This window comes from Muntiacus reevesi, chromosome 5 (assembly GCF_963930625.1).
Source record: "Muntiacus reevesi chromosome 5, mMunRee1.1, whole genome shotgun sequence".
Taxonomy (NCBI): Eukaryota; Metazoa; Chordata; class Mammalia; order Artiodactyla; family Cervidae; genus Muntiacus; species Muntiacus reevesi.
In genome coordinates, this window is record NC_089253.1 from 55,708,656 (window position 1) to 55,732,343 (window position 23,688).

The following is a 23,688-nucleotide window of genomic DNA, read 5'->3' on the forward strand; positions in this document are numbered from 1 at the left end:
ACATCTGGCGATTCTAGGCTAGCTCCCTTTTGAATTGTGTGTGTGCCAGTAGGGTCCACCTCTTTGCGCTCCCATGGACTGTAGCCCACAAGGTTCCTCTGTCCGTGGATTTCTCCGGACAAGAATACTGGAGTGAGCTGCTATTTCCTTCTCTAGGGGATTCCCAGCCCAGGAACTGAACCTGAGTCTCTTGCCTCTTCTACAATGAAAGGCAGATTCTTTACCTCTGCATCCCCTGGGAAGCACATCTTTACATATGTGAAATTATTACATTCCTTTCATAGACAATGAAACCAATGGGCATTTGGAGTATTTGTGTAATTCTGAACAAGTATTAATCTAGCTAACTAGTTGCAGCACTGGGATTCAAATCCAGATAAATGTGGGGCCAATTTCCATGCTCTATCTACCACATGCTGCCTTGAAGACATTCTTTAGTGCTTCTCATTGGCTTCACTTGTATTCCAGAATGACTATTCTGGCAGGTAGTAAGAGGATGTGTTTAGGAAGCAGAAAAAAATCCGAATTTGAAGACCATATCTTCATACGTAAAATGGAAATAAACATTTCTAACATGGAGAGTTCTTTAATTAAATCAAAGAAGGCAGATAAAGAAATTAGCACTGTTACTAGGAAAGACTAAGAACACATACAGATACACAACTTTCTCATTCAGTTCAGTTCAGTTCAGTCCCTCAGTCATGTCTGTTTGCAACCCCATGGACTGTGGCACACCAGGCTTCCCTGTCCATCACCAAATCCCGGAGCTTGCTCAAACTCATGCCCATTGAATCAGTGATGCCATCCAACCATCTCATCCTCTGTGGTCCCCTTCTCCTGCTTTCAATGTTTCCCAGCATGAGGGTATTCTCAAATGAGTCAGTTCTTCCCATCAGGTGGCCAAAGTATTGGAGTTTCAGCTTCAGCATCAGACATTCCAATGAATATCCAGGACTGATCTCCTTTAGGATGAGCGGGTTGAATCTCCTTGTGGTCCAAGGACTCTCTAGAGTCTTCTCCAACACCACTGTTCAAAAGCATCAGTCTTCCGGTGCTCGGTTTTCTTTATGGTCCTGCTCGCACATTCATATGTGACTACTGGTAAACCATAGCTTTCACTAGACTGACCTTTGTTGGCAAAGTAATGTCTCTGCTTTTTAAAATGCTGTCTAGTTTTGTCATAGCTTTTCTTCAAAGAAGCAAGTGTCTTTTAATTTCATGGCTTCAGTCATCATCTGCAGTGATTTTGGAGCCTCCAAAAATAAAGTCAACCACTGTTTCCATTTGTTTCCCCATTTTTTGACATGATGGGATGTGACCGGATGCCATGATCTTCGTTTTTTAATGGTGAGTTTTAATCCAGCTTTTTCACTCCTCCCTTTCACTTCCATCAAGAGACTCTTTAGTTCATCTTTGCTTTCTGCCATAAGGGTGGTGTTATCTGCTTATCTGAGGTTGTTGATATTTCTCCTGGCAATCTTAATTCATCCAGCTTGTGTTTCATCCAACCCAGCATTTCACATGATGTACTCTGCATAGAAGTTAAGTAAGTAGAGTGACTATATATAGCCTTGATGTACTCCTTTCCGTTTGGAACCAGTCTGTTCTTCCATGTCTGGCTCTAGCTGTTGCTTCTTGACCTGCATAGAGATTTCTCAGGAGGCAAGTCAGGTGGTCTGGTATTCCCATCTCTTTCAGAATTTTCCATAGCTTACTGCAATCCACACAGTCAAAAGCTTTGGTGTAGTCAATAAAGCAGAAGTAAATGTTTTCCTGGAACTCTCTTGCTTTTTCAATGATCCAGCAGATGTTGGCAATTTGACTTCTGGTTCCTCTGCCTTTGTTACAGTCCAGCTTTCACAATTATCCATGACCACTGGGAAGACTATAATTATTTATTGTATACATTTAATGAAAGGGGCAAATATTTATATCTGTTGCTGTGTAAATAAAGATGTTAAGAAATAAGATCAGTACATCTCTGGCCATTTCATTGACCAATTGTGTCTTCTTTTGTCTGTCATATTAAGAGCTTAAAAAAAACAGCTTTTAATATGTCTCAGGTGACTGATCATTTGCAATAGAAGTCAAAGTGGTAGTTATATAATTCCACAGATTGCTTTGGTAGGCAATAAAACAGAAAATTCATACTGTTTGAGCTTTTCCACAGTTGTTCCTTTATTTAAAATAAGCTTTCTATTTCCAGTTTTTTAAGAAATCTCCACACTGTTCTCCATAGTGGCTGTACTAGTTTTCATTCCCACCAACAGTGTAAGAGGGCTCCCTTTTCTCCACACCCTCTCCAGCATTTATTGCTTCTAGACTTTTGGATAGCAGCCATCCTGACTATGACCCAGCAATCCCACTCCTGGGCATACACACCGAGGAAACCAGATATGAAAGAGACACGTACACCCCAATGTTCATCGCAGCACTGTTCATCATAGCCAGGACATGGAAGCAACCTAGATGCCCATCAGCAGACGAATGGATAAGGAAGCTGTGGTACATATACACCATGGAATATTACTCAGCTGTTAAAAGAATTCATTTGAATCAGTTCTAATGAGATGGATGAAACTGGAGCCCATTATACAGAATGAAGCAAGCCAGAAAGATAAAGAATATTACAGCATACTAACACATATATATGGAATTTAGAAGGATGGTAATGATAACCCTATATGCAAAACAGAAAAAGAGACACAGATGTACAGAACAGACTTTTGGACTCTGTGGGAGAAGGCAAGGGTGGGATGTTTCGAGAGAACAGCATCGAAACATGTATATTATCTATAGTGGAACAGATCACCAGCCCAGATTGGATGCATGAGACAAGCTCGGGCCTGGTGCACTGGGAAGACCCAGAGGTATCAGGTAGAGAGGGAGGTGGGAGGGGGGATCGGGATGGGGCATACATGTAACTCTATGGCTGATTCATGTCAGTGTATGACAAAACCCACTACAACGTTGTAGAGTAATTGGCCTCCAACTAATAAAAATAAATGAAGAAAAAAAAAAAAAGCTTTAAAAATGCCATTATGGAATATAGTGAAGTGATCTAAATATTTACAATTATAAGAAAAGGTTCAAGAATGGTGTACTTGGCAAGTATTTTGAAACTGTACACAATTTGTTAAAAATTAATAAAATACCAGTTGTTATCATTTAAAAAAATAAAATATCCAAATAGTTCTTGGTAATTTTTCTTAATCTCTCTTTTTCAGTATTGTTTGAAAAATAGGATTTTATAATCTAATATGATAAATTGAGTATCATTTAAGGAATGGCTTTGACTTACAAACCACAAAAGAATGTTTCTATTTCTTATATTAGTTCAATATTAAAAAAAAAAAGAATCACGGGCCCTTTGGCTCTGATCAATTGGACTAAACTTTTGGCTGTTTTTTTAAAATCTATCTACTTTCTGTATGGTTGTAAAATAAGGCAACTTTTAGGGCAATATTTGCCTTAAAAAATGTGCTTTCCACTGCCAAGATAAGTATAGGGAATTTTCATTTTATTTTATTTTTCTTTCCAGTGGTATTTTTTTCCAGTGAGGTATTTTGAAATTTCCCAGATTTATAAAACATCAGTATTAAAAATATAATAAATAATTATAGTATAAAAGCAAATTACATAGGAATTTAAAAATATTATCCCTTCATTAAAACTTTTTAGGAATGGAAAGTTTATAAGGGATTATCTCTTGAATGCTGGAGAAAAATCAGGCCCCACACTCCATAACCAAAACAAACATTATTGAAGACAAATGGCATTACTCAGTGTAATGATAAGGCTGACAATTCACAGGACAAATTGTGTGAAAAAGTTAAGCCATTTATGACATATGTATATATATGTGTGTGTGTCTCTATATATTTTATATAGACATATATATATATGTATATATAGTAAACTCCATTTAGTGCTATCATTTGTTGGTGTCAATGAAAATTCTTATTTTTTTATTTGATTCAATTTTTATTAGATTTTTTTTAGATATACCAATTTTTTAAAATTTATTTATTTTTTAATTGAAGGATAATTGATTTACAGAATTTTGTTGTTTTCTGTCAAACCTCAACATGAATCAACCATAAGTATACATATATCCCCTCCCTCCTGAGCCTCCCTGTCATTTCTCTGCCCATCCCACCCTTCTCTAGATTGATACAAAGCCCCTGTTTGAGTTTCCAAAGCCATACAGTAAATTCCCGTTGGCTGTCTATTTTACATAGGGTACTATAAGTTTCCATGTTACTCTCTTCATATATCTCATCCTCCCCCTCCCTCTCCCCATCTATAAGTCTATTCTCTAAATCTGTTTCTTCATTGCTGCCCTGTAAATAAATCCTTTGGTATCATCTTTCTAGGTTCCATATATATGCGTTAGTATACAATTTTTATCTTTTTCTTTCTGACTTACTTTACTCTGTATAATAAGCTCTTCCTTTCAGTTCAGTCTCAGTAGTGTCTGACTCTTTGCGACCCCATAAACCGCAGCACACCAGATCGCCCTGTCCATCACCAACGTGAACTGTTAACATCCAGATGTTCAAGCTGGTTTTAGAAAAGGCAGAGGAACCAGAGATCAAATTGCCAACATCAGCTGGATCACTGAGAAAGCAAGAGAGTTCCAGAAAATACATCTATTTCTGCATTATTGACTATGCCAAAGCCTTCGACTCTGTGGATCACAATAAACTGTGGAAAATTCTGAAAGAGATGGGAATATCAGACCACCTGACCTGCCTCTTGAGAAATCTATATGCAGGTCAGGAAGCAACAGTTAGAACTGGACATGGAGCAACAGAGACTGGTTCCAAATAGGAAAAGGAGTACGTCAGGGCTGTATATTGTCACCTGCTTATTTTACTTATATGCAGAGTACATCATGAGAAATGCTGGGCTGGAAGAAGCACAAGCTGGAATCAAGATTTCTGGGAGAAATATCAGTAACCTCAGATATGCAGATGACACAACCCTTATGGCAGAGAGGGAAGAGGAACTAAAAAGTCTCTTGATGAAAGTGAAAGAAGAGAGTGAAAAAGTTGGCTTAAAGCTCAACATTCAGGAAACTAAGATCATGGCATCTGGTCTCATCACCTCATGGGAAATAGATGGGGAGGAAGTGGAAACAGTGTCAGACTTTATTTTCTGGGGGCTCCAAAATCACTGCAAATGGTGACTGCAGCCATGAAATTAAAAGACACTTACTCCTTGGAAGGAAAGTTATGACCACCCTAGATAGCATATTAAAAAGCAGAGACATGACTTTGCCAACAAAGGTCCGTCTCATCAAAGCTATCGTTTTTCAAGTGGTCATGCATGGATGTAAGAGTTGGACTGTGAAGAAAGCTGAGGGCCGAAAAATTGATGCCTTTGAACTGTGGTGTTGGAGAAGACTCTTAAGAGTTCCTTGGACTCAAGGAGATCCAACCAGTCCATCCTAAAGGAGATCAGTCCTGGGTGTTCATTGGAAGGACTGATGCTGAAGCTGAAACTCCAATACTTTGGGCACCTCATGCAAAGAGTTGACTCGTTGGAAAAGATGGTGATTCAAGGAGGGATTGGGGGCAGGAGGAGAAGGGGATGACAGAGGATGAGATGGCTGAATGGCATCACCAACTCGATTGGCATGAGTTTGAGTGAACTCCAGGATCTGGTGATGGAAAGGGAGGCCTGGCGTGCTGTGATTCATGGGGTCACAAAGAGTTGGACATGATTGAGCAACTGAACTGAATTGAACTGAACTGAATAATGAGCAATGCTGAGCATCTTTTAATGTATTTGTTAGCTATCTGTATGTCTTCTTTGGAGTAATGTCTCTTTAAGTCTTTTCCCCAATTTTTCGTTGGTTGGTTGTTTTTCTGGTATTGAGTTGTATGAGCTGCTTGTATATTTTGAAAATCAATCCTTTGTCAGTTGTTTCATTTGCTGCTATGTTCTTCCACTCTAAGGATTGTCTTTTCACATTGCTTATAGTGTCCTTTGCTGTGCAAAAGCTTTTAAGTTTAAACAGGTCACACTTGTTTACTTTTACTTTTGTTTCCATTACTCTAGGAGGTGGGTCATGGAGGATCTTGCATTGATTAATGTCATCAAGTATTCTGTCTATGTTTTCCTCTAAGAGTTTTATAGTTTCTGGTCTTAGATTTAGGTATTTAATCCATTTTGAGTTTATCTTTGTGAATGGTGTTAAGAAGAAATTTGAATTTCATTCTTTTACATGTAGCATTCCAGTTTTCCCAACACCACTTATTGAAGATGCTGTCTTTGCCCCATTGTATATTCTTACCTCCTTTTTAAAAAATAAGGTACCCATAGTTGCATGAGTTTGTTTCTGGGCTTTTTATGTTGTTCCATTTGTTTAAATTTTTCTGTTTTTGTGCCAGCACCATACTGTCTTGGTGACTGTAGCTTTGTAGTATAATCTGAAGTCAGGAAGTTTAACTCCTCCAGCTCCAGTCTTCTTTCTCAAGACTGCTTCGGCTATTTGTTATCTTTTGTGTTTCCATATGAATTGTTTTTTTGTTCGAATTCTGTGACAAATGCCATTGGTAATTTGTTAGGGATCATATTGGTTCTGTAGGATAGTCATTTTCATAATATTGATTCTTCCTACCCAGCAACATAGAATATCTCTAGATCCGTTTATGTCATCATTGATTTGTTCCATCAGTGTCTTATAATTTTCTGTATACAGTTATTTTGTCTCCTTAGGTAAGTTTATCCCTAGATCCTTAATTATTTTTTGTTGCAATGGTGAATGGGGTTGATTTCTTAATTTCTTTTTCTGATATTTCATTGTTAGTATATAGAAGTGCAAGTGATTTGTGTATTTATTTTGTATCCTGCAACTTGGCTAACACTGATTATCTTTAGTAATTTTATGATCATATCTATAGGGTTTTCTATGTTTAGTATCATGCCATCTGCAAACAGGGAGAGCTTTATTTCTTCTTTTTTTATCTAGATTGTGTTTATTTCTTTTTCTTCTCTGGTTGCTGTATTTTGGACTTCCAAAACTATGTTGAATAGTAGTGGTGAAAGTGGACACTCTTGTTCCTAATCTTAGGGGCAATGCTTTCAGTTTTTCACCATTGAGAATAATGTTTGCTGTTATCATATATGGCCTTTAATATGTTGAGGTAGCTTCCTTCTATGCCCATTTTTGAAGAGTTTTAATCATATATGGGTGCTGAATTTTCTCAAAGGCTTTTTGTGCATCTATTGAGATTATCATATGGTTTTTATCTTCAACTGGTTAACGTGATGTATCATATTGATTGATTTGCATATACTGAGAATCCTTGCATCCATGGAATAAACCCAACTTGATCAAGGTGTATAAGCTTTTTAATGTGCTGTTGAATTCTGTTTACTAGATTTTTTTTTTTTTTGAGGATTCTTGCATCTGTGTTCATCACTGATATTGGCATATAGTTTTTTGTTTTGTTTTGTTTTGTCTGTCTGGTTTTGGTATGAGTGATAGTGGCCTTGTAGGATGGCTTTGGAAGTGTTCCTTCCTCTGCAATTTTCTGAAAGAGTTGTAGAAGAATAGGCATTATCTCGTCACTAAATATTTGATAGAATTCACCTGTGAAGTCATCTGGTCCTGGGTTTTTGGTTTTTGGGTAGATTTTTTATCACAGGTTTGATTGCAGTGCTCATAATTGGGTAGTTCATAATCTCTATTTCTTCCTGGTTCAGTCTTGGAAGATTGAACTTTTCTAAGAATATGTCCCTTCTTTCCAGGTTATCCATTTTTTTGCCATATAAGTTGTTAATAATAGTCTCATCATCCTTTGTATTTCTGCATTGTCTGTTGTAAACTCTCCTTTTTCATTTCTAGTTTTGTTGACTTGACTGTTCTCTCTGTTTTGCTTAATGAGTCTGGCTAAAGATTTGTCAGTTTGTTTATCTCTTCAAAGAACCAGATTGAAGTTTTATTAATTTTTACTACTGTTTCTTTTATTTCTTTTTCACTTATTTCTACTCTGATCTTTATGATTTCTTTCCTTCTGCTAATTTGTTGCTGTTCTTCTTCTTTTTCAGGTTCTTTTAGGTATAAATTTAGCTTGTCTATTCCATGTTTTTCTTGTTTCTTGAGGTAGGATTGTATTTCCTTAAACTTTCTTCTTTGAACTCTTTTGCTGCATGCCATAGGTTTTGAATTGTTGTGTTTTCATTGTCATTTGTTTCTAGGAATTTTTGGGTTTCCCTTTTGATTTCTTCAGTAACCTTCTCGTTATTTAGAAATGCATTGTTTAATCTCCACGTGTTTGCGCTTTTTACAGTTTTCTTTTTTTCCTCATAATTGATATCTAGCCTCATAGAGTTATGGTCAGAAAAGGTGTTTGGTACAATTTTAATTTTCTTAAATTTACTGAAGTTTGATTTGTGACCCAACAGGTTGTTTATCCTGGAAAATGTTCCACGTGCACTTGAGAAGAAGGTATATTCTTCTGCATTTGGAATGCAGATGTCAATGTCCTGAAGATATCAATGTGATTCAACTCATCTAATGTATCATTTAAGACATGTGTTTCCTTATTAATTTTGTTTTGATGATCTGTCTATTGGTGTAATTGGGGTGTTAAAGTCTACTATTATTGTGTTACTGTCAATTTCTCTTTTTCTGTCTGTTAGTGTTTGTCTTATGTATTGAGCTGTTCCTTTGTTGGGTGCATAGATATGTACAATTGTTATGTGTTCCTCTTGGATTGAGTCCTTGATCATTATGTAGTGTCTTTCCTTATCTCTTATAATATTCTTTAAGGTCTACTTTGTCTGATATGAGGATTGCTAATTCAGCTTTCTTTTGCTTTCCATTTGCATGGGATATATTTTTCCATCCTCTCACTTTCAGTCTTTAGGTCTGAAGTGAGTATTTTTGTTGTTTTTTTAGACAGTATATATGTGTATCTTGTTTTGTATACATTCAGCCACTCAGAAAGAAGAGAGGGAAAAAGTTGGCTTAAAGCTCAACATTCAGAAAACAAAGATCATGGCATCTGGTCCTATCACTTCATGGCAAATAGGTGGGGAAACAGTGGCAACAGTGGCTGACTTTATTTTTCTGAGCTCCAAAATCACTGCAGATGGTGATTGCAGCCATGAAATTAAAAGACGCTTACTCCTTGGAAGGAAAGTTATGACCAAACTAGACAGCATATTAAAAAGCAGAGACATTACTTTGCCAACAAAGGTCCATCTAGTCAAGGCTATGGTTTTCCTAGTCGTCATGTATGGATGCAAGAGTTGGACTATAAAGAAAGCTGAGTGCAGAAGAATTTATGCTTTTGAAATGTGGTGTTGGAGAAGACTCTTGAGAGCCCCTTGGACTGCAAGGAGATCCAACCAGTCCATGCTAAAGGAGATCAGCCCTGGGTGTTCATTGGAAGGACTGATGTTGAAGCTGAAACTCCAATACTTTGATCACCTGACCACTTGACTCGTTGGAAAAGACCCTGATGCTGGGAAAAATTGAGGGCAGGAGGAGAAGGGGACAACAGAGTATGAGATTGTTGGATGGCATCACCGAATCAATGGACACGGGTTTGGGTGAACTCTGGGAGTTTGTGATGGACAGGGAGGCCTAGCGTGCTGCAGTTCATGGGGTTGCAAAGATTCGGCCATGACTGAGCAACATAACTCAACTGAACTGAACCAGTCTGTGTGTTTTGCTTGAAGCATTTAATCCATTCATATTTAAAGTAATTATTAATGTATATATTTCTACTGCCATTTTCTTAATTGTTTGGGGTTTGCATTTGTAGATCTTTTTCTTCACTTTTATTTCCCGACTATATAAGTTCCTTTAACATTGTTGAAAGCTGGTTTGGTGGTACTGAATTTTCTTAACTTGGTTTGTCTGAAAAGCTTTTTAATTTCCATCAATTTTGAGTGAGATCCTTGCTGGATAGAGTAATCTTGGTTGTAGATTTTTTTCCCTTTCAGTACTTTAAATAAAACCTACCACTTTCTTTGGCCTACAGAGCTTCTGCTGAAAGATCAGCTGTTAAACATATGAGGCTTCCCTTGTATGTTATTTGTTGCTTTTCCCTTGCTGCTTTTAATATTCTTTCTTTGTGTTTAATCTTTGTTAGTTTGATTAGTATGTGTCTTGGCATGTTTCACCTTGGGCTTATCTGGATGGGACTGTTTGCACTTTGTGGACTTGATTGACTATTTCCTTTTCCACATTGGGGAAATTTTCAACTATAATCTCTTCAGAAATTTCCTCATATCCTTTCTTTTTCTCTTCTCTTCTTGGACCCCTATAATATAATGTTTGTGCATTTAATATTGTCCCAGATTTCTCTGAGACTACCTCAGTTCTTTTCATTCTTTTTATTTTATTCTCCTTTTCAGCAGTTATTTCCACCATTTTGTTTTCCGGTTCACTGATCCATTGTTCTGCTTCAGGTATTCTGCTATTGATTCCTTCTACAGTATTTTTTATGTCAGTAATTGTGTTATTTGTCTCTGTATGTTTATGTTTTAATTCAGCAGACTTTAATACTCCACTCACACCTATGGATAGATCAACAAAACAGAAAATTAACAAGGAAACACAAACTTTAAATGGCACAATGATCCAGCTAGACCTAATTGATAGCTATAGGACGTTTCACCCCAAAACAATTTCACATTTTTCTCAAGTGCACACAGAACCTTCTCCAGAATAGATCACATCCTGGGCCATAAATCTAGTCTTGGTAAATTCAAAAAATTTGAAATCATTCCAGTCATCTTTACTGACCACAGTACAGAAAGATTAGATCTCAATTACAGGGAAAAAACTATTAAAAATTCAAACATATGGAGGTTAAAAAACACGCTTCTGAATAACCAACAAATCATAGAAGAAATTTAAAAAAATCAAAATATGCATAGAAATGAATGAAAATGAAAACAAATCAATCCAAAACCTATGGGACACTGTAAAAGCAGTGCTAAGGGGAAGGTTCATAGCAATACAGGCTTACCTCAAGAAACAAGAAAAAAGTTAAATAAATAACCTAACTCTACACCTAAAGCAACTAGAGAAGGAAGAAATGAAGAACCCCAGGGTTAGTAGAAGGAAAGAAATCTTAAAAATTAGGGCAGAAGTAAGTGCAAAAGAAACAAAAGAGACCATAGCAAAAATCAACAAAGCTAAAAGCTGGTTTTTTGAAAAGGTAAGTAAAACTGACAAACCGTTAGCCAGACTCATCAAGAAACAAAGGGAGAAGAACCAAATCAGCAAAATTAGAAATGAAAATGGAGAGATCACAACAGAAAACTCTGAAATACAAAGGATCATAAGAGACTACTACCAGCAGCTCTATGCCAATAAAATGGATACCTTGGAAGAAATGGACAAATTCTTAGAAATGTATAGCTTTCCAAAACTGAACCAGGAAGAAACAGAAGATCTTAACAGACCCATTACAAGCAAGGAAATCAAAACTGTAATTAGAAATCTTCCAACAAACAAAAGCCCAGGACCAGATGGCTTCACAGCTGAATTCTACCAAAAATTTAGAGAAGATCTAACACCTATCTTACTCAAACTCTTCCAGGAAATTGCAAAAGAAGGCAAACTTTCAAACTCATTCTATGAAGCCACCATCACCCTAATACAAAAACCATACAAAGATGCCACAAAAAAGAAACCTACAGGTCAACATCACTGATGAACATAGATGCAAAAATCCTTAACAAAATTCTAGCAAACAGAACCCAACAGCGTATTGAAAAGATCACACATCATGACCAAGTGGACTTTATCCCAGGAATGCAAGGATTCTTTAATATCCACAAATCAATCAATGTAATACACCACATTAACAAATTGAAAGATAAAAACCATATGATTATCTCAATAGATGCAGAAAAAGTCTTTGACAAAATTCAACATCCCTTTATGATTAAAAACTCTCCAGAAAGCAGAAATAGAAGGAACATAACTCAACATAATAAAAGCTATATATGGCAAACCCTCAGCAAACATTATCCTCAGTGGTGAAAAATTGAAAGTGTTTCCCTTAAAGTCAGGAATAAGACAAGGGTACCCACTCTCACCACTACTATTCAACATAGTTTTGGAAGTGTTGGCCACAGCAATCAGAGCAGAAAAAGAAATAAAAGGAATCCAGATAGGAAAAGAAGAAGTAAAACTCTCACTATTTGCAGACTACATGATCCTCTACATAGAAAACTCTGAAGACTCTACCAGAAAATTACTAGAGCTTATCAGTGAATACAGTAATGTTGCAGGATATAAAATTAACACACAGAAATCCCTTGCATTCCTATACACTAACAATGAGAAAACAGAAAGAGAAATTAAGGAAACAATATCATTCACCATTGCAACAAAAAGAATAAAATACATAGGAGTATATCTACTTAAAGAAACAGAAGACCTGTACATAGAAAACTATAAAACACTGATGAAATAAATCAAAGAGGACACAAATAGATGGAGACATATACGGTGTGTTCATGGATTGGAAAAATCAACATTGTGAAAATGCATATATTACCCAAAGCAATCTATAGATTCAATGCAATCCCTGTCAAGCTACCAATGGTATTTTTCAGAGACCTAGAACAAATAATTTCACAATTTGTATGGAAATACAAAAAACCTCGAATAGCCAAAGAAATCTTGAGAAAGAAGAATGGAACTGGAGGAATCAACCTGCCTGACTTCAGGCTCTACTACAAAGCCACAATCATCAAGACAGTATGATAATGGCAAAAAGATAGAATTATAGATCAGTGGAACAAAATAGAAAGCCCAGAGATAAATTCACCTACCTATGGACACCTTATCTTCAAGAAAGGAGGCAAGGATATACAATGGAAAAAAGACAATCTCTTTAACAAGTGGTGCTGGGGAAACTGGTCAACCATTTGTAAAACAATGAAACTAGAACACTTTCTAACACCATACACAAAAATAAACCCAAAATGGATTAAAGATCTAAATGTAAGACCAGAAACTATAAAACTCCGAGAGGAGAACATAGGCAAAACACTCTCTGACATAAATCACAGCAGGATCCTCTATGACCTGTGAGGCTGTCACGGCTAATGCCATGGCAGGCAGCCTAGAGTAGGAGTAGGCCTGGTTTCCCGGGGTAACATAATTATCAGGCCTCCTGGAGTCAGCCAATCAACATATGCCTAGCCAGAAGAAAGGGAAACTATCAGGGGAAAGCTGAAAGCCCCATGTAAGGCCAACAAAAATTACCTTGCAACTGTGTAACCAATCCGCTTATGCCAACTACCCACTGTGTAACCAATCCACTTACGCCAACTACCCACTGTGTAACCAATCCAATTGCGCCAACTACCTGCTGCTTGTTTTGACCTAATAAATACTCGAGAGAACTGGGGCTCGGGGCCTTTCATCCTCACACACTTGGTGAGGGCGGGAGGCCCTGGCTCGAGTCAGTAATAAATTCCCCTATTGCGAGTTGCACTGTTTCAAGGAGTCTTCTTTCTTGACTGGGGACTCGGACTACGGGCAGAACATGACCCACCCCCCAGAATATTGGAAATAAAAGCAAAAATAAACAATTGGGACCTAATCAAACTTAAAAGCTTTTGCACAACAAAGGAAACTATAAGCAAGGTGAAAAGACAGCCCTCAGAATGGGAGAAAATAATAGCAAACGAAGAAACAGACAAAGGGTTAATCTCAAAAATATACAAGAAACTCTTGCAGCTCAATTCCAGAAAAACAAATAACCCAATCAAAAAATGGGCCAAAGATCTAAACAGACATTTATCCAAAGAGGACATACAGATGGCTAACAAACACATGAAAAGATTCTCAACATCATTCATTATCAGAGAAATGCAAATCAAAACCTCAGTGAGGTACCATTACACGCCAGTCAGGATGGCTGATATCCAAAAGTCTACAAGCAATAAATGCTGGAGAGAGTGTGGAGAAAAGGAAACTGTCTTACACTGTTGGTGGGAATGCAAACTAGTACAGCCACTGTGGAGAACAGTGTGGAGATTCCTTAAAAAATTGGAAATAGAACTAGCATATGACCCAGCAATACCACTCCTAGGCATACACACAGAGGAAACCAGATCTGAAAGAGACACGTGCACCCCAATGTTCATCACATCCCTGTTTATAATTGCCAGGATATGGAAGCAACCCAGATGCCCATTAGCAGACGAATGGATAAGGAAGCTATGGTACATATACACAATGGAATACTACTCAGCCATTAAAAAGAACTAATTTGAATCCGTTCTAATGAGATGGATGAAACTGGAGCCCATTATACAGAGTGAAATAAGCCAGAAAATAAAGACCAATTCAGTATACTAACACATATATATGAATTTAAAAAGATGGTAACGAGAACCCTATATGCAAAACAGAAAAAGAGACACAGATGTACAGAACAGACTTTGAGACTCTGTGGGAGAAGGTGAGGGTGGGATGTTCTGAGAGAATAGCATTGAAACAAGTATACTATCAAGGGTGAAACAAATCACCAGCCCAGGTTGGATGCATGAGAGAAGTGCTCAGGGCTGGTGTACTGGGAAGACCCAGAGGGATGGGATGGGGAGGGAGGTGGGAGGGGGCATCGGGATGGGGAACACATGTAAATCAATGGCTGATTCATGTCAATGTATGGCAAAAACCACTACAGTATTGTTAAGTAATCAGCCTCCAACTGATAAAAATAAATTAAAAAAAAAATCTGCAAGAACAAAAGCTTAGTATTTAAGAATTGTTCCTGTAGTATTTTTAAATTTTTTTTTTTTTTTAATACAAGTTACCCAATATGACAGGAGTGTTCGGCTTCATAATTATTTGGACTTACAGAGTCATTTTTCTGTATTAAAAGAATCTAACTTCCCCGACAGTTTTCAATATTCAACACCCTCCTTTTGTTTACCTTTTGATATAAAATAGCCACCCAAGCAATTGCTAAATTTCTGTAACCTTGAGGTAACTTAGTGTAGTAATTTAATGTCTTTTTGTATCATGGATAGAAAACAATTTTCATCTGAGTCCAAAATCAATTTTTCTTTGTAACTCTTCCAAAATCATCACAGAATAAACTACAGGATACAGATGATGATCAAGGGTATGTAATTTGTTTTGTGTACACAATATTGATCACTTCTCTAGACTTATCTGTGTTGTAATTGCCACATCTTATGTCCTGGTATGGTTTACTGCACCCACTTACAGAGGCAGCTACTTTGTGCTGGGCATGCAGAAGTTAAGTAGTGGGAAATTTTGGTTGTGTGCATAGGTGATTTGTCATCCAGCACCAACTCCTCAATTTTGTAACGTGGTAATTGCTTCTGTGCCCATTTCTTACCAACTAATATGCTTTATCCAAGGCTTTGAGCGCTGGAAACTACTGGCCTTGGTACCCACATGACATAAGTTGGGAAGGAGAAAATTTTTAATATTGAAAGCCATAACAAGTCATTTATTTTTCACTATTGCATTCAACTCTTATGCTTTCTATAATTATTTAATATTTCTTGATTTGAATTTACTTTCATTAAATCCATCCAAGTAATTCTCAAAGCTATACACATATAATAACTATCAGTAGGTAATCGATAACTTCAGATTATCAAATTATCTTTAAATTTTTAATGCATGTGTTTCTTTTAATATTAAAATTAAAGTGACAGTCACTCATTCCTGTCCAACTCTTTGCGACCCCATAGACTATACAGTCCATGAGAGTCTCCAGGCCAGAATATGGAGTAGGTAGCTGTTCCCTTCTCCAGGGGATCTTCCCAATCCAGGGATCAAACCCAGGTCTCCTGCATTGCAGGTGGATTCTTTACCAGCTGGAAAGGAAAGCCCAGGAATACTGGAGTGCATAGCCTCTCCCTTCTCCAGTGGATCTTCCCCACCTAGGAATCCAACAGGGGCCTCCTGCATTGCAAGTGGATTCTTTAGCAACTGAGCTATCAGGGAAGCCTGATATTAAAATTAGGATGTGGTCAAACTTGAATCTCATAATTATGGCATTGTTTGATTTTCATAGAAGGAACACAGATAATCATGAGAGCCCAGAAAATTCTGTGATAGAATCAATTATTCTTTATTCAGAATAAGAATGTTTAGCTGTTTGAACAAAGTTTCCAGAATATAATCATTTCAGAAGAAAAATAGATAATGGGAGTAATAAGGTTATTATAAAAGACATAAAGAAAATTTAAATTTATGTAAATTAATGAATGATATTCTGGGTGGTAATTTTATTGAGAATCATAAATTGTGAAGACCTAGCCCTATGTGAGGATCTTCTAAATTTTTGTATCTAACGTTGAAAGATGCAGTGTAGATGTTTGAGGCCAAGATGCTGAAAGCACATATTCAGTTCCAAAAGGAAAAAAAAAAATTGGGGTGTTGTACTTGCAGATAAATATCCATTGGCATGTACCATCTTTTAGCAGAATTTCACATAGGCAAATATCTTCTCATAGCAAGCCACTGAACTAAGTTCTGAAGGTGAAATAGTTGCTAATAGTTTTTGTATTAAAGTCATAAATAGTAACCCTTTTTATTACTAGCAGAACTTCACGGGTCAAGTTTTTATGTATCCCCAAAGTCCTGTTGAATAATATCATGGCCTTTTCTACTTTCTTTCTTTCTTTCATTACATCTTCAGTGAAATAGTCTCTCTGAATACTTTGTATAAATGTGGGAACCACAGGATAACCCTGTACCACAGTTTCATTTCCTTGGGTTTTTCTGACACTGTCTCTTGCATATATGTACCCTTCTTCTTCTTTTTTTTTAAACTTTCCTGTATTCATAATTATAGAGCAATAACCTGTTTCAGTTCATCTCTTATATAACTTTTTATATGGTTAGGAATAGATAAAGAAAATACCAAAAATGTTTAGTCTTTACACTTGTGTATTTCATTGATTAAAAATTACATATGGATATGAATACATGTTTTCCACACTGGCTTTAACAGTTCATCTTTAGCCATTAATTTTTTTTTTCATTGTAAACAGACTTCAGGTAGAAGCATTCATTGTGAGGGTGTTTGTAGATTCTATTTCTTAAGGGATGAGGTGTTTTTTTTTTTTTTAGCAAAATTTTGTTTTAAAAATTAAAAAAAAAAAAAATTAAAATTAAAAACAAACTCTCTTCCTATTATAATTGGAGCTAAAATCATATTGAGTTTGGGCACCAGAAGTATGAAAAAGTTAATAGCTCATTCATAAGCAAATGGTACAGATTAAGAGAAACAATTTTCTGAAATGCAGAGAACAGATAATTGCTGTTTTTATGTCAGTGTCTTTGGGAACTGATACATTGCAATACAGAAATTATATCCACCTCTCAAATACTGATATTCCCTATTTAGTAAATGTGCTTTTTTTCCTTCATTTATTTTAATCCCTTGACATTACAGATAGAATACAGTGAAATTTGGATCCAAAAATAATGATACTTTTGGTTTCACATAGTAGTTGCTATAAATGATGCTGAAAATAAATATATAAGCAAAAATATTTTAATGTTATCATTTCATTTTTACTTTGAAGAAGAATATATTGACCTAAAGAGTAAATGCAATACATGGCTGATGGCATGTGCATGTGTGTGTTCTCAGTCACTCAGTCATGTTCAACTCTTTGTAACCCGATGAACCAGAGCCCTCCAGACTCCTCTGCCCATGGGATTCTCCAGGCCAAAATACTGGAATGGATGGCCATTCCCTTCTTCAGGGGATTTTCCCAACATATACAGAGTGCACATGGGTGCTAACTCTGAGATGGTGCAAGAAAATTTCTAAAATGTATACCCACTGTGCACAGAGTGTCTTGTATTTATTTAACCTTTGGACCATTAGCATCTGTGATTTCTAGTACAATTTATTCTTGAGGGTCTTGAGGACCTTCAGATGTTACACTCAGGTTCTAGACAAGCTGCAGCATGAAGGTCATCTGAGCCTCATGAACGAGTAATAACCAGAAACCACACCCTTTTTAACACAAGACCGTCGAAAGCAGTGTGATGAATATTAAGTCATCTGGGAAAGATGCTTTGTTATGAATTTCTATCAATTTCTGTGATTCTTGGAGAGGTTTCTTGTTTGGTGACTGCTGGTAAGGCAAACCTTTCAACACATGGAGATCCAGGTGGTGAGCAAAGAGAGGGACCTGACCCAATGAACAAAAATATCCTTTCAGCTTCTCTTTGAGTTTATTATTTTCCCAAGTGCTTGCTCTGTTTGTCATTGTTATATTGACACTGATCCAGGAGCAGGAAACCTCTTCAGTGCTAAATAACAAGAAACAAGTCCTAGACAATAATGAACACATATAACAGTATATTATTCCCTATTTTGAAATATTATATTGTTAACATTATACATCAATTTCAAAACAATAGATTTAGCTTATCTTTCCTGAGGTAGTAGATAGGAGGGGCAAAAAACAAACAAACAAAAAAACCTTCAAAATTCAGGCATGGAACAGATAAAGAAATACAAAATAATTTGGGAAAGACACTGATTGACGAGAATTGTTATATTTAAAGACTTAGAAAGAAACATAAGTGCGTTGAAATAGAATTTGGTTTCTTTGAAATTGTTTTGTGATAGTACCATCTTGTGGCCAAATTTAAAGTAGCTTTCCATTGCAAACTAATCAAGGCTGGGCTTATTCCAACACAGCTTCCTATGAACTTCTGTGTTCGTGTGTGTGCGCGCGCAAGTGCGATTAGTCACTGAGTTGTGTCCGACTCTCTGTGGACCCAGGGACTGTAGCCCTCCAGGCTCCTCTGGAATTTTCCAGAGGAAAATGTTTGTGGAATTTTCCAGGCATGAATGCTGGAGCGGTTTTCCTACTTCAGGGGATCTTCCTGACCCAGGGATCAAATCTGGGTCTCTTGCAGTCTCCTGCATTGGCAGGCAGATTCTTTACCCCTAGCGCCACCTGGGAAGCCCTTTCTGCGAGTGTTCTACCATATTAAACTTACAACACTGTCTTTTTAAAATTGATTTTACTGTAATTTTAAGAACTGGCTTTGTTGTCTAAAATTAAAAAATCTTGTCATCATGTGAATTATTGAGAAAGATCTTATTGTAATTTCAAGGCTAATTTAATACTCAAAAAAGTATTTAATACATTTAACAACCAAGGTTATATTTGAACAAAGAAAAAGCCTGTTTATCATACATTATATGTAAGAATTCATTTAAAGTCAGAACTATTTCCACTTATGAATTTATTATTTAAATATTCTAAAAAAGAAGTTGAAAAAATCTATTATCCTTAAACTTTAAGAAATTCTGGCATCTAAGTTCTTTTAAAGGATGGGACCTGGAGACTGTCATACAGAGTGAACAAGTCGGGAAGAGAAAAACAACTTCTGTATATTAATGAGTATAGGTGGAATCTAGAAAAATGGTAGAGATGAACCTACTTTCAGGGCAGAAATAGAGACACAGACATAGAGGACAAACGTATGGTCACTGAGGGGGAAAGGGAGGACAGGGTAACTTGGGAGATTGGGATTGACATGTATACACCACTATGTAGAAAATAAATAACTAATGATAACCTTAAGGGAACTCTCCTTAAGGCTCTGTGGTGACCTGGATGGGAAGGAAATCCAAAAGAGAGGGGCTGTGTGTGTGTGTACATATTCACATATATGCATATGTGTACATGTGTGTGTGTATTCACATATATGGCTGATTCATTTTTCCATACAGTAGAAACTAACACAACTCTGTAAAGCAACTATTTTCCAATAAAAATTAATTTAAAAAATAAAAAATGAAGGATGGGTAGTGAGCAGCTGCATGGGATCGACATCAAGCCTGAAAGGCCCCTGACTGATGCTGTAGGACCCCTGAGTCTGCCCCAGGCTCTGCTCAGCGTGGGTCTCTGCAGCCTCCTTTGCAACATCAGAGGAGCAGGGGTCTCCCAAGATCCCAGGGGAGATGACTGGCCTGTAGTCTTTTTGAATCTCAGCCAGGGCCTGCTGCTGTGGCTCTTCCGTCTGTTTCAAGACTCACTTTTTATGGATTCACTGGTACAGAGACCCCAAGTGTGCATCCTCAATTAGATTCTGATGCTTTCAGAATCCAGATAGTCAGACCTCTGTCAGGAAAGTGCACAGCTATCTTGTCGACAGTGTGTTCAGATTAATGAAAAGAGCAGTCCAGGCATACTTCAGTAAGTCAAGCCGGGGGGACTATTTAAAGGATGTAGAAGGAAGCTGGTGACCCTGGCACTCAGGGCAAAGTGCTCAGCAATGCTGTCAATCACTCAGGATCACAGGCTTTCTGTCTCAGAATTCTTCTTGGAGATCTTAAGCTTTTGAGGATGCCATCTGAGTGGAGGGCCGTTTCAGAACCCCTCCAGTCCTGGTATTTTGTTACCAAAGCTTGATGAGTTCAGCTCATAGTGTGACTGGGCAGGTGAATCTCATTAATCTCCATTCCTCACTATTCAACCTAATGCTAAGCTGCATAGTAGCACACAGGCAGATGTACAGATATGAAAAGAACGTGATATTCAGCCAGTGCATTGATAACCTCTGTCATTTTTAGTTGATTTTCAGGCTCTGAAGCCAAAGAGTTCTCTATTATATGCCCTTCCTACCGCCCTGCCCACCTTCCAGTTCCAACATGCACACTCACATGCACACACACACACACTGACACACACACACACTTCATCTGAAGAGAAACAGAATCACAGAATCTGGGGTTTATTTAATATGACTGGGTAATGTCCTCCTCAGTGAGAAGACAAAATGGTGGTTCAAAGGGAAAAACTTTACAAAATAGGCTATTTTTGTGAAAGTGGAAGTTGCTCAGTCCTGTCTGACACTTTGTGACCCCATGGACTATACAGACCATGGAATTCTCCAGGCCAGAATAGCTGTTCCCATAGATCTTCCCACCCAGGGATTGAACCCAGGTTTCCTGCATTCCAGGCAGATTCTTTACCATCTAAGCTACAAGGGAAACCCATGTGTGTGTGTGTGTGTGTGTGTGTGTGTGTGTGTGTGTGAAAACCCTTCAAATTGTGTAAGTTTCATAATTTATTACTACAAATTGTGTAAATTTAGACTCTGTGCCAGGATACCCTGATGTCAGAATCATGTTAGAGCCAGGTTTTCAGTTGGTGACAGATGGGCTGCTTGCATTTCAGGTGATGTCAGCTCAGACTCTTCCCTGCATCTGGCTACACATATTTCACAGAACACCAGGCAGCAGACAATTTCAACACAGGCAAGCACACTCTTACAACTTTCCACTAAACGCTTCCACGTGAACTGACTCTGGGTTTGGGAATAAGGGAAATAAGGAGGGTTGACAATTTGGGCTTCTTTCCTTCTGGGATGGTCTGGTTCAGTGGCGGAATTTCACTGGGTCCAGCCATTGGTTCAGACCTCTGCAGTAGCCACCTAAACACTCACCCCTCTTCCATGAATTTTTTCAATTAACCCATTCTCCTCATTAGAAATAGAAAGCCACTTGTAAAATGTAAATTATATCCTTTAATTCCCTAGAATTGCTTCTTTGCCTTTTGGCTAAGATCAAGTGTAGTATGAGGGCTTCCCAGGTGGCTCAGTAGTAAAGAATCCACCTGCAGTGCAGGAGATGCAAGAGACATGAGTTCTATCCCTGGATTGGGAAGATCCCCTGCAGGAGGGTATGGCACCTCACTCCAGTATTCGTGCCTGGAGAATCCCATGGACAGAAAAGCCTGGTGGGCTACAGTTCATGGGATTGCAAAGGGTCAGACACGACTGAGCCACTAGAACACAATTCCCTAGAGCAATAGATCCCTATCACCTTTGGACAAAGTTACAAACCAAAAAGGACTTTTCAAGGTGGGAGTGATTTCATTCTTGCCTCCATCTGAAGACTTATCTTCTGTCCCCTCAATCCCTTACTCAGTCTGTTGGATTTCTGTACATTCAAATTTGTCATGCTTTTTTCCCCCTACCTCCATGACTTCAAATATGCTGCCCCTCTTCACTCATCTCTCCATCTTCCTACCTCTCATTTTTCTCTCCAAATTCCAGCCTAACTGCAAGCCCCTTCTCAGCTCTCCACGGTGAATGAGGTACCATTTCAAACCCTCCAATACAGCTGGTCTGTAGCACTTGGCACTGGTTGAATTACTCAATTGTCTGAGATTATTTGCCTAATCTGTATATTTCCCACTTATCTATAAGCTTTAAATGGCCAGGTACTATGTTGATTGCTTGTTTTGTCATCCTAGCATTGAATGCAGTGCTTAGAAGATATGAAATTCTTAGGGGCTGATTAACTCACTGAATCGCTATTCGCGGATGTATACTAAAGTCCTCATAACTGACAAAGTGTTCTTTTCCTTGCTTCATTCTCTGTGCATAAACTTTCCTTAGGGGAACCTGGAGGAACTTTCAAGGCAGAACACTAATTTCTTCCCCAGCCAGATAGTTTCATAAGTTAATGTTAACTGCACATCATTCATTGCCATTTCTTAAAACTCATACTCATCTTTTTTTCTTCTTTTTTTTGTAACTATTTTGCTCCTAATTTAAGATCTATTTCACTGAACCCATTCAATATTTCATAAAGAAATAAAATAGAGATGATTAGAAAGAAACAGAGATTTTTTCCTTAAGATTTTCCCCTAAAACAGTTTCAAAGAAATTCAAAATCAAAATGTGCACATCATGAACAGAGTATTTTATCCTTTTCCAATGTGTTTAGTTGTGATTGTATTATGCTTGAATTCATACCGCATTAATTTCTGTTTCAACATTTTATTTTTTTTCAATTGCTTGTGCATTTTAAAAGTTGGATGGAAGATTAAACAAAATGCATTTTAGATTGGACATCAGTTAGAAGATTGAACATATTGTTAGAAATTATATTTTGATGTCAGTCTATGTCCAAAGCCAGGATAGGCCCCTGATTCAAACAACAAAGCTTGGGACAGAAACATATACACATACATAGATTTTATACCTAAAATACTGAGAAGCTTTTCTTGGTAGCTAATTTACCACCTTAGTAGCTAATTTAAATTATAAAGTATTTACAGTAATATGACAGAAATTTTCATTTTCAACCCCAACATACTTCACCACAGCTTTAAGGGCATATTTTATTTAAAATTAGAAAAGTGAAAAACATTTCTTCTGACCTTAAAAGCAAATACTGCAATGTGCCTGTGCAATCAGTGCATGTTTTAAAACTGTAAAATAAACTTAAAGTTAACTTATAGTATTACTTCCAGTAAATTTAGAATAATCATAAATGTTTCTGTCTTGAGCAGTTTCTTTTTTTTTATTTTTGTATTTGAATTTGTCTATGTATTTAGGGAATCTCATGATTTATGTAACTTGGTGGGATAAATTGCCCATTGACACTGAAAATCCTGGAGACTTGCTTTCCCAGCATCCTTTGACTGTGCACTATTTCTTCACCCCTTTGGGTTGGCTCTATGCTGCTTTGATTAAATACAAGTATGGATCATCTTTGGCTAGAAGCGTCTGTCTATTCCTCTAAGAAGGCAGCTTTGAGAGAACCATAAAGAGGTCCAAACAGATAAAATCCACAGCTCCCATCAGCAGCCTAGCCAGGTTCCCATCAGTACCAACTTGCCCCCTGTTTTTCACCCTCAGGTGTTACAGTCATCTCAGCT